General features: G+C 41.3%; 1 protein-coding gene across 1 annotated transcript in view; it reads right to left on the reverse strand.

Moving 5' to 3' along the window:
* MTM1 (myotubularin 1) overlaps positions 1-4336 on the reverse strand; it is an 86847-nt gene extending 82511 nt beyond the window's left edge. The window contains exon 1 of the mRNA XM_063431974.1: positions 4253-4336. The gene's annotated coding sequence lies outside the window, so the exon portion shown is untranslated. The remainder of the gene's footprint in view (positions 1-4252) is intronic.
* Between the last annotated feature and the right edge of the window lie 10462 nt (positions 4337-14798).

A 14798-nucleotide genomic window follows, 5' to 3' on the forward strand; every position in this document is an offset into this window, starting at 1 on the left:
CATATTTAGGGATACCAAATTAGGGAGCCATTTACCAGACAGCTGAAAAATCTAAATTAAGAAAAGCCCCCTTTTTTGTGTGCTTTTTTATGATTTTTGACATTCTCCATTTAAGACAAAATTACAATATGGGAATGGCAGGGTCCAGTGGAAAATCGATTCAGACCTGATGAGACAAACAGGTCTTAATAGTAACAAGTGTTTCATAGATTTAAAAATAGATATAACATACGATACACCTTTACTGGTTTTCATACTGAAAATGGAGCTGTCATAAAAGTGACAATAGAAGTCGCTCATCCATCTAGAAAGCAATTATTTTATAAGAGACAGGGATAGTGAGAGAGGAAAAAAAAAAAAAAAACGCCTTTAACTTTGCTCTTTCAGTTGTTTAACCCCTTAAGGACCAAACTTCTGGAATAAAATGGAATCATGACGTGTCACACACGTCATGTGTCCTTAAGGGGTTAACAGATAACTCCCTAATGTGCTATCCTTCTCTAAATCAATTGACCTGAAACTATTCAATACAGATCTGTTTGTTTTCCATCAATTCAGAAAAAAAAATGATTCCTAATTGCCCAAATCATTGCCAGTTTGAGCTAAAAGTGAGGAAAACCCTTGAGGATGAACAACTTCTTGGACTTTATAAAAAAAAAACAAGTGGCAGAGAGAGAATCACTATGCTATATACAAACTTACAGCATCACCTGTCAACTACTGTACAGTTTTAGAACATGTCTGTTCAAGAACTGCGATTCTGTTGGAGCCATACATGAGAATGTAAAGCCTGAGTTCAATTACTGGGATCTATGAGCTTAAAAGTACACTATGGGCACCCAGACACGAAGACATTGGTACTGGATTCAGTAAAGCTACAGAAGGGTGCAAGCAAAGGGGCTACTATAGTGCTAGAAATACAATTTTTTATGACTAGCCTATAGTTTCTCTTTAAAAAGCATGCATATTAAAGGTATTTGTTTGGATAACGAGGAAGGTTTAAAGGGACACTATAGTCACCTGAACAACTTTAGCTTAATGAAGCAGTTTTGGTGGATAGAACATGCCCCTGCAGCCTCACTGCTCAATCCACTGCCATTTAGGAGTTAAATCCCTTTGTTTATGAACCCTAGTCACACCTCCCTGCATGTGACTTGCACAGCCTTCCATAAACACTTCCTGTAAAGAGAGCCCTATTTAGGCTCTTTATTGCAAGTTCTGTTTAATTAAGATTTTCTTATCCCCTGCGATATTAGCTTGCTAGACCCTGTAAGAGCCTACTGTATGTGATTAAAGTTCAATTTAGAGATTGAGATACAATTATTTAAGGTAAATTACATCTGTTTGAAAGTGAAACCAGTTTTTTTTCCCATGCAGGCTCTGTCAATCATAGCCAGGGGAGGTGTGGCTAGGGCTGCATAAACAGAAACAAAGTGATTTAACTCCTAAATGACAGTGAAATTGCAGGGGAATGATCTATACACCAAAACTGCTTTATTTAGCTAAAGTAATTTAGGTGACTATAGTGTTCCTTTAAGGTGCTAGGTATCATGTCTTGTTTTTATTTTATTTTTTTGTATCAAACCACTTGGAAGTAGCTTGTAAACCATACCCTCCACGCATCATAACCACTGCATTAATATGTGGTGGTTATGGTGCTTAGAGTGCTCCTTTAATGTATTAATTTATGTAATGAAGCACTTACTTGTGAAAGACTTAATGGCCTGGGGAAGAAGAGGAGGGCTTCAGATGAGATCTGCAGCTTCTATAAGTGGTTTTTAGGCACGGTATTTCAAGAAATTAATACAGAGGTCTGCACACGTGGCCAACCACAAACAATCCACAAGGGGAAAAATAATGAAAAAACACATTTATTAGAAGAAGAAAAAAACAACAAAAAAAAACGAATGTACTCTATTTCATTTATTCTAAGTTGACTCCCTCATGAGGCCTTATATTCTAAAAGGGTTTTCGTAGGGACAGGGGCTACAGTTGGTTGAACGATTCCTTGAGAATGTATCTTAGGATCAGGGTATGCCCTAGTTGAATCTGTCCTACTACCGATGTGCAATCTAATGAGGGCGCTGCTGGGAGATGTATAGGCTACATTACCGACACAATTTCCCTTTTATTTATATTGTATATATAAAATCCTGACGGGGTTTGTGCTTATAAGCGTAAGAGGTTCGGGATCATCCTGCCTTTTTTAGAGAATGCATTAATTACAGTAAAACTTTGTCTGCTACGATGTTGATCCTTGAAATATGTACTATTGTTCATGTTACTGGTTTGATATACTGAACCCTGTTTGTACACTGTGATTTATGTACTAACCTGTCAGTCAAAAATAAAGAACAGAGGGGGGGGAAATGAACAAAAATGTAATAAGTGCACATGGCATTACACCAACATCAGTCCTCATATATGCTAGTAGTTCCAATATAACATAACATATGAGAAATTGTATCATGTGCATTGAATAACACAGTATCCAAAAAAAGAAAAATGCATAGATACCAAGTAGGCGATCCACCCGCAATTGCTGGACAGGGGAGAGACCAGCCAAGAAGATAACCCAGAAAAGCACCCCTCCTAGTGCTTTCTCAATATGTTTTTAGACATACCCTAATAAAAAAAATGCATAACAAAATGCACGTTTTCATTGAGGTACATTTATTTAACAGTGATTTTTATTTGGGCAATGCTTCTTTATGTGGAGCATTAGACTGTACAAGTATTACAAACATGGTGACTTTATGCACAGTGGAGTGCTTAAAGGAGACTGTCCAGGCACTGGATTATTTTATTTTTAAGTTATCGATTTTTAGGGTTTGGTTTTTTTTTAATGGGAGAGGGAATAGAGAAGCTAAACACACTCTAAAGATTGTTTTATACATAATTTTATACTCTGCTCATATGTCACCAATAGTTAGATTTGTATTTATATTCTCTGTTAAAGACATTGACTTTATACTCTATCAAGTAAGTTTAGATTTCTTTTACAAACATAATGTTTTCTGTTTACAGACCGATTTAGATGGTTACATTACGATGATTTGACTAAATAACATTTGAAACAATAAAAATAAACAAAAATTCTCCATGATCTGTCCTTCTACAGCAGATATAGCTAGTCTATGGCATGCCAGCTATAACAGACTAGTGAACCCATGATACACTTTCCGCTGTGAACTTCACTTCCCCGATGCTCAGTCAATTAGAAACTGTAGTCTACATCAACTGGCGTGCAAAACCTTAGCCACTGATCTTCATGCCTAACACCTATCCATTGTAGTATCCTCCACACCAGGGGTAGGCAACCTTTGGCACACCAGATGTTCTGGACTACATTTCCCTAATGCTTTGCCAGCATTGTATGCGATGCAGTCCACAACAACATCTGGAGCGGCTAAAGTTGCCTACCCCTGCTTTACAAATTAAGTCAAAGTCTCCAAACGGAAGTCCCCCAACCATAGCAGAACTACCCATTGTTGTTTTACCTGCTGTAAATATGACAAAGGGATGTGTAGTCATCCCTGCTTCAAGGCTTTCAACTAAAATCTCCTTTCCTCTCTGTTAGCACATCTGACCAGTCACCACCTGCCTTTAACCCCTTAAGGACCAAACTTCTGGAATAAAATTGAATCATGACATGTCACACATGTCATGTGTCCTTAACGGGTTAAACACTCACCACTTCTACCATGGGTCTCTCTCACCCACCAATTACCAAATATGACCTTTATGCCCCCATACCCTTTCACTGAAGCTCTGCGTTTTGGACAAGCAGCTACCCATTGGACCCCTGAATTACCTTCCTCTCTATGAACCCATCTACCACCCACCCCACACATGTTTATGGTAAACAATTGAGATGGACAAACTTTGATACTCCAGATGTTGTGAACTACATGTCCCATGATGCTTTGCCAGCATTATGCTTGCAAAAGCATTATGGGAGATGTAGTCCACAATAAAATATTTAGTAGTCGCGATGTTGCCTGTTTATAGTCCATGGCAGTGCTGCTCTCTCTCCCCATGCCATTATTAACACCTGCTGGCTGTGTCCATAGAAGGGCTTGGCAGGACCCAAAACAAACCCTCCCTGCTGGCATGACAGGCGGACACACCTCAAACCAGCACTACAACTAATCCAGGGGCCCAGCCTGGGGTCCGCGCAGCACAGGGCCGCCATGCCTATAACTCCCTCTTCTAGGACAGTCCCGGCGAATCCCCGGGCTTTCCTGCTCACCTATGCGCTCGAGATCCGCCTCCGGGTCCGCAGAGCTGGACAGGAAGTTCTGAAGCCGCCGCTTACCTCTCTGAAGGAGGGAGGGGGGCGTGAAAACAGGACCGTAGCGGATCACGTGACCCGAACGTCGCGTCAGTCCTGGGATAAATCCGCACTTCTGATTGGTCTGCGCCTTAGGCCGGGCCGCAAAGGCTGCCGGTAGTTGTAGTTCTGATTGCTAACTGGCTTGCAAAGAAGGTTATTTTTGAGGCACTGCCAGGGTTATTTTTACAGCACAGAGTTCTCTCTGGCTCAAGATTTAGAAAGGCCAGAGCTCAGTATTTTAGCTGTAGCAGTAGTTTGTCTAGGGGGCCTGGTAAGGAATGGTTTAAGGAGAGACTTTACATGAGCTTCATGGCCCAGTTTTCCTAATGAAACCTAAATTTAAAAATCAATTTCCCAATTAAAGTATATTTCTTGTCCCTTTACTTGCACAGATTATAAGTGATTACTTGCCTATAACCAGTTATAGCTTATTTGTAGTGTACTGAATGTTCTTAGAATGCTGAAGAATCTACAAAATATACTCAGTATCACTAAATAAATATAAATGTTATAAATTAAATTAAAGGTTATTGGATACATTGCATATTATACAAATGTGAAATGCAGTGCACTATACTATCTGAATTTTCTTCCAATGGAAAGATGTTTAAAGTGCCTTTTGTATACAACATAAAATGCCATGTGACTGCTTTCTGTCAGGTGGAGCCTATCCCCCTCTCCATTCAGGTGGGGTAATGTCTGCAAACTAATTCTGATAGTAGTGGGAGAAAACTATTTTTATAACAATGCAAAATCTGATGGGCACATCAGTTGTTTAACTAATGGAACCAAACGGAAAGATGTCAACAATCTGCTATGATTTACTAAAGTCCAAATGAATGGGGCAAAACCATCCAGCTGCACATGGGGCCATTCGTATTACAAAATACGGACATGATTCACACTATTCAACAATGTCTGGGATTTGCGTCCAGATTTCAGCTGGACTGAACACTTTCAGACGTTTGAAATCGAGACCGAATCCTTCAAATCCAGCCCTAGAATTTACAAAAATCCAACTATATGCCCTCTGGCCTGCCACATAATTAACCCTCTCTCTAAATTCACAAATTCTGTAAAGCAGGTCAGACATTCATCAAGCTCCAATTTGTCCTTAGATTTGCTATTTTCAGGGACTTTTTTTTTAATTCAGTTCACCTGCTTAGTTTTCCAAAAATTGAAGGCTCAAATAAATAGAGAAATTAGCCCTCAAACTGTGTAAAGTGCCCTAGATAGACAGACAGTGAGTGCCAAGCTCTTAAATAGAATGCCAGAGAAACGCCCTGTGCTCCTGTTGGAAACACTATGTTATTGACCTACTCCCTGCAGAGTGCCAGCGTAGCCCTCCAATCTCTGACTTAGAATTCCTAAAAGTTCTAACAAACTTAATAGGACATTATGATTCGCTTTTCAACCACCCAGTCAAATCAGCTGGCAGATGCAGCGATTAAAATCACTGCATTAAAATCATAACTCATTTTTATCTATCTTCTAGATATCATTTTAAAACATTTTTTTGCAAGTAGTTCTTTTTTTTCCTCATTGCTGGTTAGCATTGTTAATGAAACAACAGACAAAAACAAATTATCATTTGAAAATGGTGGCTATAATAAATATTAAAAAATGTTATTCCACAGTTTATTATATTTTACATGGAAAAGTTATGGATGGCAGCACTCAGGCCACATACATTTTTAGTAAATAGACACTTGTTGGTGACTGGGTATCCCTGTTGCACTTCACTTGGAAATGTTGTGTATCCACAGTACTCTACTTGCATGTGTGGGCACTCTAGGTATACCAGAGTGCTACTAATGCTAGGGATTTGGGAGGAAGGTGATTGATATTGAGTGGATTGGCAAATAGATTCATGGCAAATGATGGATGATGGAAAATGAATAGGGGAGATGATGTCAAAAGGAGGGAGAGATAATATAGGGACATAGAATAAGGGTCCTGATGGATAAGCCAGTAATGGTGATGTTCAAAAGAAAGTTGATTGTGGAGCAGGTGGTGGTAGTGGAGAATTACCAGGTGATGGAAAGATATATTGAAAATAGTGGATGGATGTTGGAGGAAACTGAGATGATGCTGGTGGATTGATTGTAAAGAAGGTTTTGTGATGCTGGGTGGATGATTGCAAATAGTGATGAGACAATTTGATAGAGGACGGTTTGGTGTGAGGAGATAGAGATGGCAATTAAAAGGAGCGAGCTGGGATTGAGGATGAGCAGGTGAGCAGATTAAGTAAGATTAGAAGAGGATATGAAGATGGATTGGGGTTAACCTGATTTGGTAAAGGGACTCTAGGTTTGTAGGCGTTGATTTGATACCGGAGAAACTGACGGAAGCAAAGCACAGAGAGATGGACACAGGTTTCTTCAGGAAGGAAGAGATTCTTTATTGGATCACCGATCGGGACTCAGAGGGACTAGTGTCACCAAAATACAGCAAGTTCTGAGCCCCGGACAATAGTGCAGGCTCCTTATATAGGCACATAACTCCTCCCATATTAAGCTCCACCCGCACATTCTCTTGACCAATCAAATACAAATAAGAATTAACTTCCTGCTTGACCGCATGGCCTGTCCAGCACAATGGAGGAGGGGAATACTATATCCTGTATTCTTGCACATGCTCCGTACACTACTGATCGTATCTTACCTCGTGCAACCAACTGATCGATACGTCAGCATATGCACGTACACATGCCACGTGGTAATCTCGGCCTACTAAATTTATTTTTACCGAGATTCCACCACAGATTGACTGAGAGTGTCAGCTGACCACATTTATCACATCTGCCTATAGCTGGTATGAATTGGTATGGGTAGGGTATAGTGTGATCTCTGCCTTAGACATACCATGAGTGGCAGTTAGATACCCTTATTCAGTCTTAAAGTACTTGAAAATGGTTTAATACGGAATGGAGGGGAAGTGTCAGGGGACTCCAATCACTATAACTAATTTAATGAGATGAAATGATTATAGTGACTATAGCATCCAGTAACAGTACTTTGATTAAGGAGGGAAACATAAACAAAGGGAAATGGAATGAATGAGAGAGTCTAAATACAGTGTTGATGACTATAATAATGTAAAAAGGAAGGTGCAAAGTGGAATACGAGGGAACCTAAAGAAATTGAACTACGTGGCTCATGTACGGTAATCTGCCAATGATAGGTTAATGAAAGCTAATTAAGGGCCAATTAAATGAATAGTGTAAATTAGGATGGGATTGACCAAAAGTCTCCTTTAATGCGCGTTGTGTATAAACTATCTAAGGTGATCACTGGAAAATAACACCATCAATAGGACCTGCGTAGCGCACCCCTCAAGGAGAAGCACTCACAGACCTCTGCTCTCAGACCAATTTACTAATTGCTATATATGTGTGTGTATCACTGTATCATTACTAATGCACAACTGGGAGACTTGCATATGGATCAGTCTTCTCACTGCCATGCACTATGGGTAAATGAGCTGCAAATACAATGTGTGTATAGATTAACTTCACAAATGACTTATGCTGTAAATGTTATATTAGTCTCCTTTGCCTAATAGCGCATGAAGCTTAAAAAAGTTCTATTTATGAAACCTACAATGCAGAACCTTCATAGACTCGCCATGATGGAAGGGTCACGAAGGGTCGCAGAGATCTATTAAAAAACACCAATTTAATCCAACCGCTACATTTCTTTAGACAAGGTTAATTATCTCCACTGTAAATGATCCTTTATTGTGTGTCTACCACATTATTTGGCTTTTATACTCTAAATTAATTATGTCAATTGCATGCCATGGGTTAATGTGCACAGGTGTTCTGCGTAGGTCATATTCTCCATTTTAGCAATTAGCTCAGTTATATCAGTTCCACATGCATTATCGCCATAGATAATTACAAATGTCATATGTAATTTACTCACAATTGGAAACTTACTAATTATATTGACTGCTCCTATTGCTTTGTGAGCCCAATAGCTGAGCCATATAGTAACCGCCAATGGGGCAAGCAAGTAAAAACAATGTCATCACTTAGTTGCACCGCTCTGTTGTTGTTTGACCCCAAGAGGTTGATTTCAGTTAAGGCTAAGCAGCAGTGGAACCTTGGGAGTGGAGTTTCCATTAGTGACCAAGCAATATTACCCCAGTCTCATTTTTGTACTGACTCTTTCTTGCCCTAATGTTTGAAAATGTTCTACATTTCCAAAAAAGGGCTCAAGGTGAGCAACTGCTCTGCCGAGACCCATTTTCCTTTTCATGTGTAAGGAGCCCATGCCCTGATTTAGTGTTGTCCATCTAGAATCGACTTCCCTTATTCTCTTACGCAAAGCTCTGATATTCGATTTATGCAGTTTTAGAATCTACTTTGTTTTAGTTTGTCTGTGTGTGGCACTGATTCAACCAGACTAAACTTGACAGACTAGACACCAAAAAAAAAAAAAAATGGTTCCATGATCCCATAATTATAATTAATTAGTAATTCTCACAATGAGACTCTAAACAGAATAAGTAATTAAGATTAACTCTTTAAATACTTTTTTAGCTCATAAATTATATATACGCGCACACACATTTCTGAATTATAGGATTTAAAAAAAAAAAATCTTTAATCAAACTTAATTAACAGCCTCCAAATGTGATGGGTTTGAAACATGGAGCACTATCTTTGCTGTCCTCAATGATCAGAAGCCATCTGTTAATCGTACCCTTAAACTGTACAAAGGCAATATTTAATCTAAGGCGATTACTTCTCACAGTAATCGTCTTAATTAAAATATGGTGCATTTTGGACAAGTCCATCCCTCAATCCAATTGCTGCCGTCCTGCTGTACAACTAATGTCACCGCGGGGTTCCAGCTTCTGATGTTTTTTACAGACTTTGCATTTTTTTTGTGTGTGTAATTCAGCTAGCCTTTTTTTTTATATGCATTAACAAGCTACCCGAACCCTTGGGATAAAAAGCAAGAACACAGTAAATTTAATGTGAAATAACACGATTTAAAGCAGAATCCAATTGTGCAAAACTGATTTTAGATTCTGAAGATCATAAAGCAATAATTAATTGTTTTAGAATCATGTTTTATTTCTAATAGTGAATGTAAAATAATTGTTATTTATATTTTAATACATAATTTTTAATCGCCACACACTCTTTTTCTATATACTCTTTTATAACTACGGTAACCATTCTCTGACTCCCCCTTATCCTAATGTATCAATACTTTCCCTTTTCTCTTTCAGTTTTCTTCCAGGCAAAATATGTTCAGTCATTAACCCCTTCCCTCCCAACAATGGGCTCGCCACCAGTTACAAACGAGCCAGTGGTGTTTAAAATGACAAACGAGCCAGTGGTGTTTTGAATTAAGTGACCCCCTTTGGCTGTTTACTGTGCTGCAGATTTTCATTATTATCGACTAATAATCAGCAGCAGGGCCAGATTAAAATAGGGGCTCCAGGCCCATTCATTGAAAGACGCCCTAACCTATCACACAATAAATGTTCCGTTGTTTTTCTTTTTTATTATTCGTTATTACTGCCACTACAGCACCTCTCATCTTATTATGTGTCAGAACTGTCTTTTTTCACAGTAACGTGCAACAGATCTGGTTACCAAACAGAAAGCTGTAAATGAGCCATTTCCAGTAGATTGAGATTTGTCTTGCACTGTGCGCCTGCTAGTAACTGCATGCAGTACAAATATTTGGACAGACAGGGGAAATCATATGCTTGCTTATGTGATGCCTGTCACTGAGGGGGTGGACTTATAAAGGCAGTGATTTGAAAACTATGCAAGTAGACAGAACAATGGACATCCTCATGCAAGAAGCATATATTTTGATGTTTGTCCCATAATACAAATTAAAACAAAGTAAAGAAAATATGGTAAATAAATAAAAAGCACGTGCAGTCCAGTAATTTATGCTCAGATGCCGTAGACAACCATTGTGAGTAAAAAGGAAATTGGAAAAATAGGAGGTATTACCGAAACTTAGGGTTGTCAGGCTCAACTATAAAACCCCCAGGAGGTTAGCAAACTAAAGCTGCAAACACGTATAGAGCAAAAACATAGATAAACTGTATAAGTGGGTGCTAGGATGGAGAATAGTAGATGAGTTTTATTAAAGCAGTGTATTTGAGCTGGCATTGGTAAGCAACGAGTCTTTAACATAGGCTTGGCTGGAGTGGTTGGTGTTTCAAGCACCTCTCCACAGCCTGATGCTGTCCTATGTACTGTGAGACTTGACAGTAATTCCATTGCTGATAAAAAAAATGAATGAAACTTTTTCCTAAGCTAATTGCTAATGGCTGCTGTAAGTTATTGATATCTCCATTCACAGTTTTGTGAAATGAAGTTACAGACTTGAGCACAAGTTAGAGTGTGTGGACAGTCACAGTAAGCTGTGAAGGAGACAGTTGAAGAAAGTAGGGGCTTAAACAGTGTCACCTGCCAAGTAGATGTATTAAAACTGGCCAGGGGAAGCACAAGCTTCCTACTGTGACGTCAGGTAGTGAGGAGATGGAGAGATTTCTGTGAATGAATGCACTTACTAATACTAGTGTGCAAGGTAACAGGAACAAGGGATTCCTTAGTCCACGATTTATACCAGGGACACAAGATATTAGTGCACAGTTATATTTAGTGTCCCAAAAATAAGGGAGGCGTCATGGCACAGTCCCACAATGCCTGTGCTGTGGTAATATTGTCTCCAGCATACCAATCAAAACACTTATAAGTTGTTTTTTTATGTATTTTTTTTTATCACATATAACATAACTAGATGTTAATGACTTTAATGTTTTTAATATGTAATAGTTTAAAGGACCACTATAGTCACCCAGACCACTTCAGCTCAATGAAGTGGTTTGGGTGTCAGGTTCCCCAGGTTTTAACCCTTCAGATGTAAACATAGTCGTTTCAGAGAAACTGCTATGTTTACATTGCAGGGTTAATCCAACCTCTAGTGGCTGTCTTCCTGACAGACGCTAGAGGCGCTTCTGCGACGCTGGATGTAATATTCACATCCTGCGCGCGGAACGTCCATAGGAAAGCATTGAGAAATGCTTTCCTATGGACTGTTTGAATGCGCATGCGGCACTTGCAGCGCATGCGCATTCCGCTCCACTCGGGAGCTGACGGTGGCGGGGGAGGAGAGTAGGCCCGGACTGGCCATCGGGCATACCGGGTAAATGCTCGGTGGGCCGCGATGGCCGCGGGGCCGAGGCCGGCAGGGGAGACCACAGGATCTCCTCGGCCGGCCGCTGCAGGGCCAGCGCTACCCGAGCGCCAGCCCTGCTGTGTGTCTCCATGGGCCGCTGGGGAGATCAAAGATCTCCCTCACCGACCCAGAGACACTGAGATGTGGCCGCTGGCTGGGGAGTGAGGGAGGGAGGAGAGAACACCGGCGGAGCTCTAGCCAGCAGCTCCGCCGGGTCCTCTCGCGGGATTCTGAGCGTTGCCGCGGTTACCGCGGCAACGCTCAGATCTCGCGAGAGTAAACTCTAGCCTGCATGGGCTAGAGTTCACTCTCACCACTGGACCACCAGGTAAGGAAGCATGGCTCCACCCCCGTCATGGCAGAACGGCTCCCCCCCCTCCCAGGCTAAAGGTAAGAAGGGAGGGGGGGGATATAACTTTGTTTTTAATTAATAAAAAAATATTTAAATTTAAATAAAAGATCACACTAACAGCCCCCTCACACACACATCACCCCCAGACACACACGTCACCCCCAGACACACACAACACCCCCAGACACACAGCACCCCCAGACACACACAGCACCCCCAGACACACACAGCACCCCCAGGCACACAGCACCCCCAGACACACAAAGCACCCCCAGACACACAGCAACCCCCAGACACACACAGCACCCCCAGACACACACAGCACCCAGACACACACAGCACCCCCAGACACACACAGCACCCAAACACACACAGCACCCCCAAACACACAGCACCCCCAGACACCCACAGCACCCAGACACACACAGCACCCCCAGACACACACAGCACCCAACACACAGAGCACCCAGACACACACAGCACCCCCAGACACACAGCACCCCCAGACACACACAGCAACCCCAGACACACACAGCACCCAGACACACACAGCACCCCCAGACACACAGAGCACCCAGACACACAGAGCACCCAGAAACACACAGCACCCCCAGACACACACAGCACCCAAACACACAGAGCGCACCCAAACACACAGAGCGCACCCAAACACACAGAGCGCACCCAAACACACAGAGCGCACCCAGACACACACAGCGCACCCAGACACACACAGCACCTTCAGACACACAGTACACATCACCTTCAGACACACACAGCACCCTCACTCACACACAGCACCCTCAGACAGACAGCACCCTCAGAAAGACAGCACCCTCGCTCACACACACACACATATATATATAACATATAAAATAACCCTCAGTGAGTTAACAGACAAAGAAAATTAGAAACCTAGAGTGTGACGGCAGATAAAAACACCCTCACATACAGCACCCCTCTTACATACACACACACTGCGCCCCTCACACATACAATACGTCCAAATATATATATATACACACACACACACTACAGCACCCCTCACACTGCACCACTACACACATTACGCTCCAGATACACGCTAGATTTGTGTATCTTTTCCCTTTTTTTGCTTCTTGTATCTCACTTTTGTTATGCTTATTCTCACTTTTGCTTCGTTATCCCCTTTTGTGGTCGCGACCCACTCATTTCTTTATTATGTGCTGTTGTGAATAATTTATAGAATAATGTATAGATATGATCACCTGTAAAATGGAAATTGCAGCTTCGGCTGTACAGAATGCTTGGAAGTAGCCAGTTATAAAATGTGATAGCATCTGGTGTGGCAAATGTTGCCTACCCTTGATTTATACTAATGAAAAATGAATGAATAGACACAAAAATAATAAAGATAAAGTGGGTTAGGTCTATCATTTACATGCAAGCTCCTATTCTAAAATCAAGCATAATTTCAAACTAAACTTTAAAGCTAATAAAAAAAAATATTTTGACAAACAATAAAATGAACAAAAAAATAAAATGCTTACTCTGTTTTGTCAGTTCATCTTATTTTGTCATGTAAATTAATGCAGTACATATTTTAATACACTTGCACAGAGCCTGGGGTGTCTGGTCATTACAACCAGTGCGATTCATAAGCACCCAACACAATTTGTGATAATTTCAGTCTATAAGCCCTTTATGATTTTGGCTGTACAGCGTATAGTGCTGCTACCTACACACTTAGTGGCTGCTGCTGTCCTTTGTAGTTGTGGTGTTAAGAGTTTCCCCCAACGTAGAGTTTTCCCCCAGAACAGCACCCCCCAATCACAGCGACAATGGGGCGCAAAATTAGAAAAAAAGCCATCCAGAGGCTCCCCGTCAGCCGGATGTTCGGCAACTTCAGTCCAAAATGGAACCGCGAGGTGCACCGGAGCCAACAGAGGCCTCAATAGAGAAGGAAGATCCTCTCAACTGTCCCCGCTCCGGAGTAACGACTCCCACCTCAGAATCCAGTGAAGATAAGGCACCCTCAACGAAGGGAGACATCAAGAGCCTCCTGATTGACCTCTGAAGGGTTTGGCAGGAGGCCCTCCAGGCTCCAAGTGGCCTAGGCCGAGATTGGAGTGGTCCATAAAAAGGTGAAGGAGCTGGAGGGGAGGGCGGCTGACAGGACCAAACACATACAAGCCACAGATGACAAACTGGAGGGACTAACCGCCGAGGTTCAACACCTCCACAGAGTGGTGACCACTTTAGAAATGCATCACAGAAAGAAAAATATACGCCTCAGGGGCATACCTGGACAGGTAAATGCAGTCACTGACTATGTTTCTAAAAGAGTTGCTTACAAACATGGACATTACAGACACCCCTGAACAACCTCTAATAAACCTATGATTTGTGGTAGTTTTTCTTCTTTTAAATATAGTCTCCTCCTTTACTGTGTTGATTCCCTTTATGTATTTAAATGTTTCTATCATATCCCCCCTGCCTCGTCTTTCCTCCAAGCTATACATGTCAAGATCCTTTAACCTTTCCTGGTAAGTTTTATCCTGCAATTCCATGAACCAGTTTAGTATCCCTTCTTTGAACTCTCTCTAAGGTATCAATATCCTTCTGGAGATACGGTCTCCAGTACTGTGTACAATACTCCAAGTTAGGTCTCACCAGTGTTCTGTACAATGGCATGAGCACTTCCCTCTTTCTACTGCTAATACCTCTCCCTATACAACCAAGCATTCTTCTAACATTTCCTGCTGCTCTATTACATTGTCTGCCTACCTAGGCTAGATTTTATGCTATCCTTCACATACAGGGCCACACATAGAGGGGCAAAGGTTTAAAAATAATATCAGGAAGTATTACTTTACTGAGAGGGTAGTGGATGCATGGAATAGCCTTCCAG

The sequence above is a fragment of the Pelobates fuscus genome, chromosome 9 (genome assembly GCF_036172605.1).
Source record: "Pelobates fuscus isolate aPelFus1 chromosome 9, aPelFus1.pri, whole genome shotgun sequence".
Classification (NCBI taxonomy): Eukaryota; Metazoa; Chordata; class Amphibia; order Anura; family Pelobatidae; genus Pelobates; species Pelobates fuscus.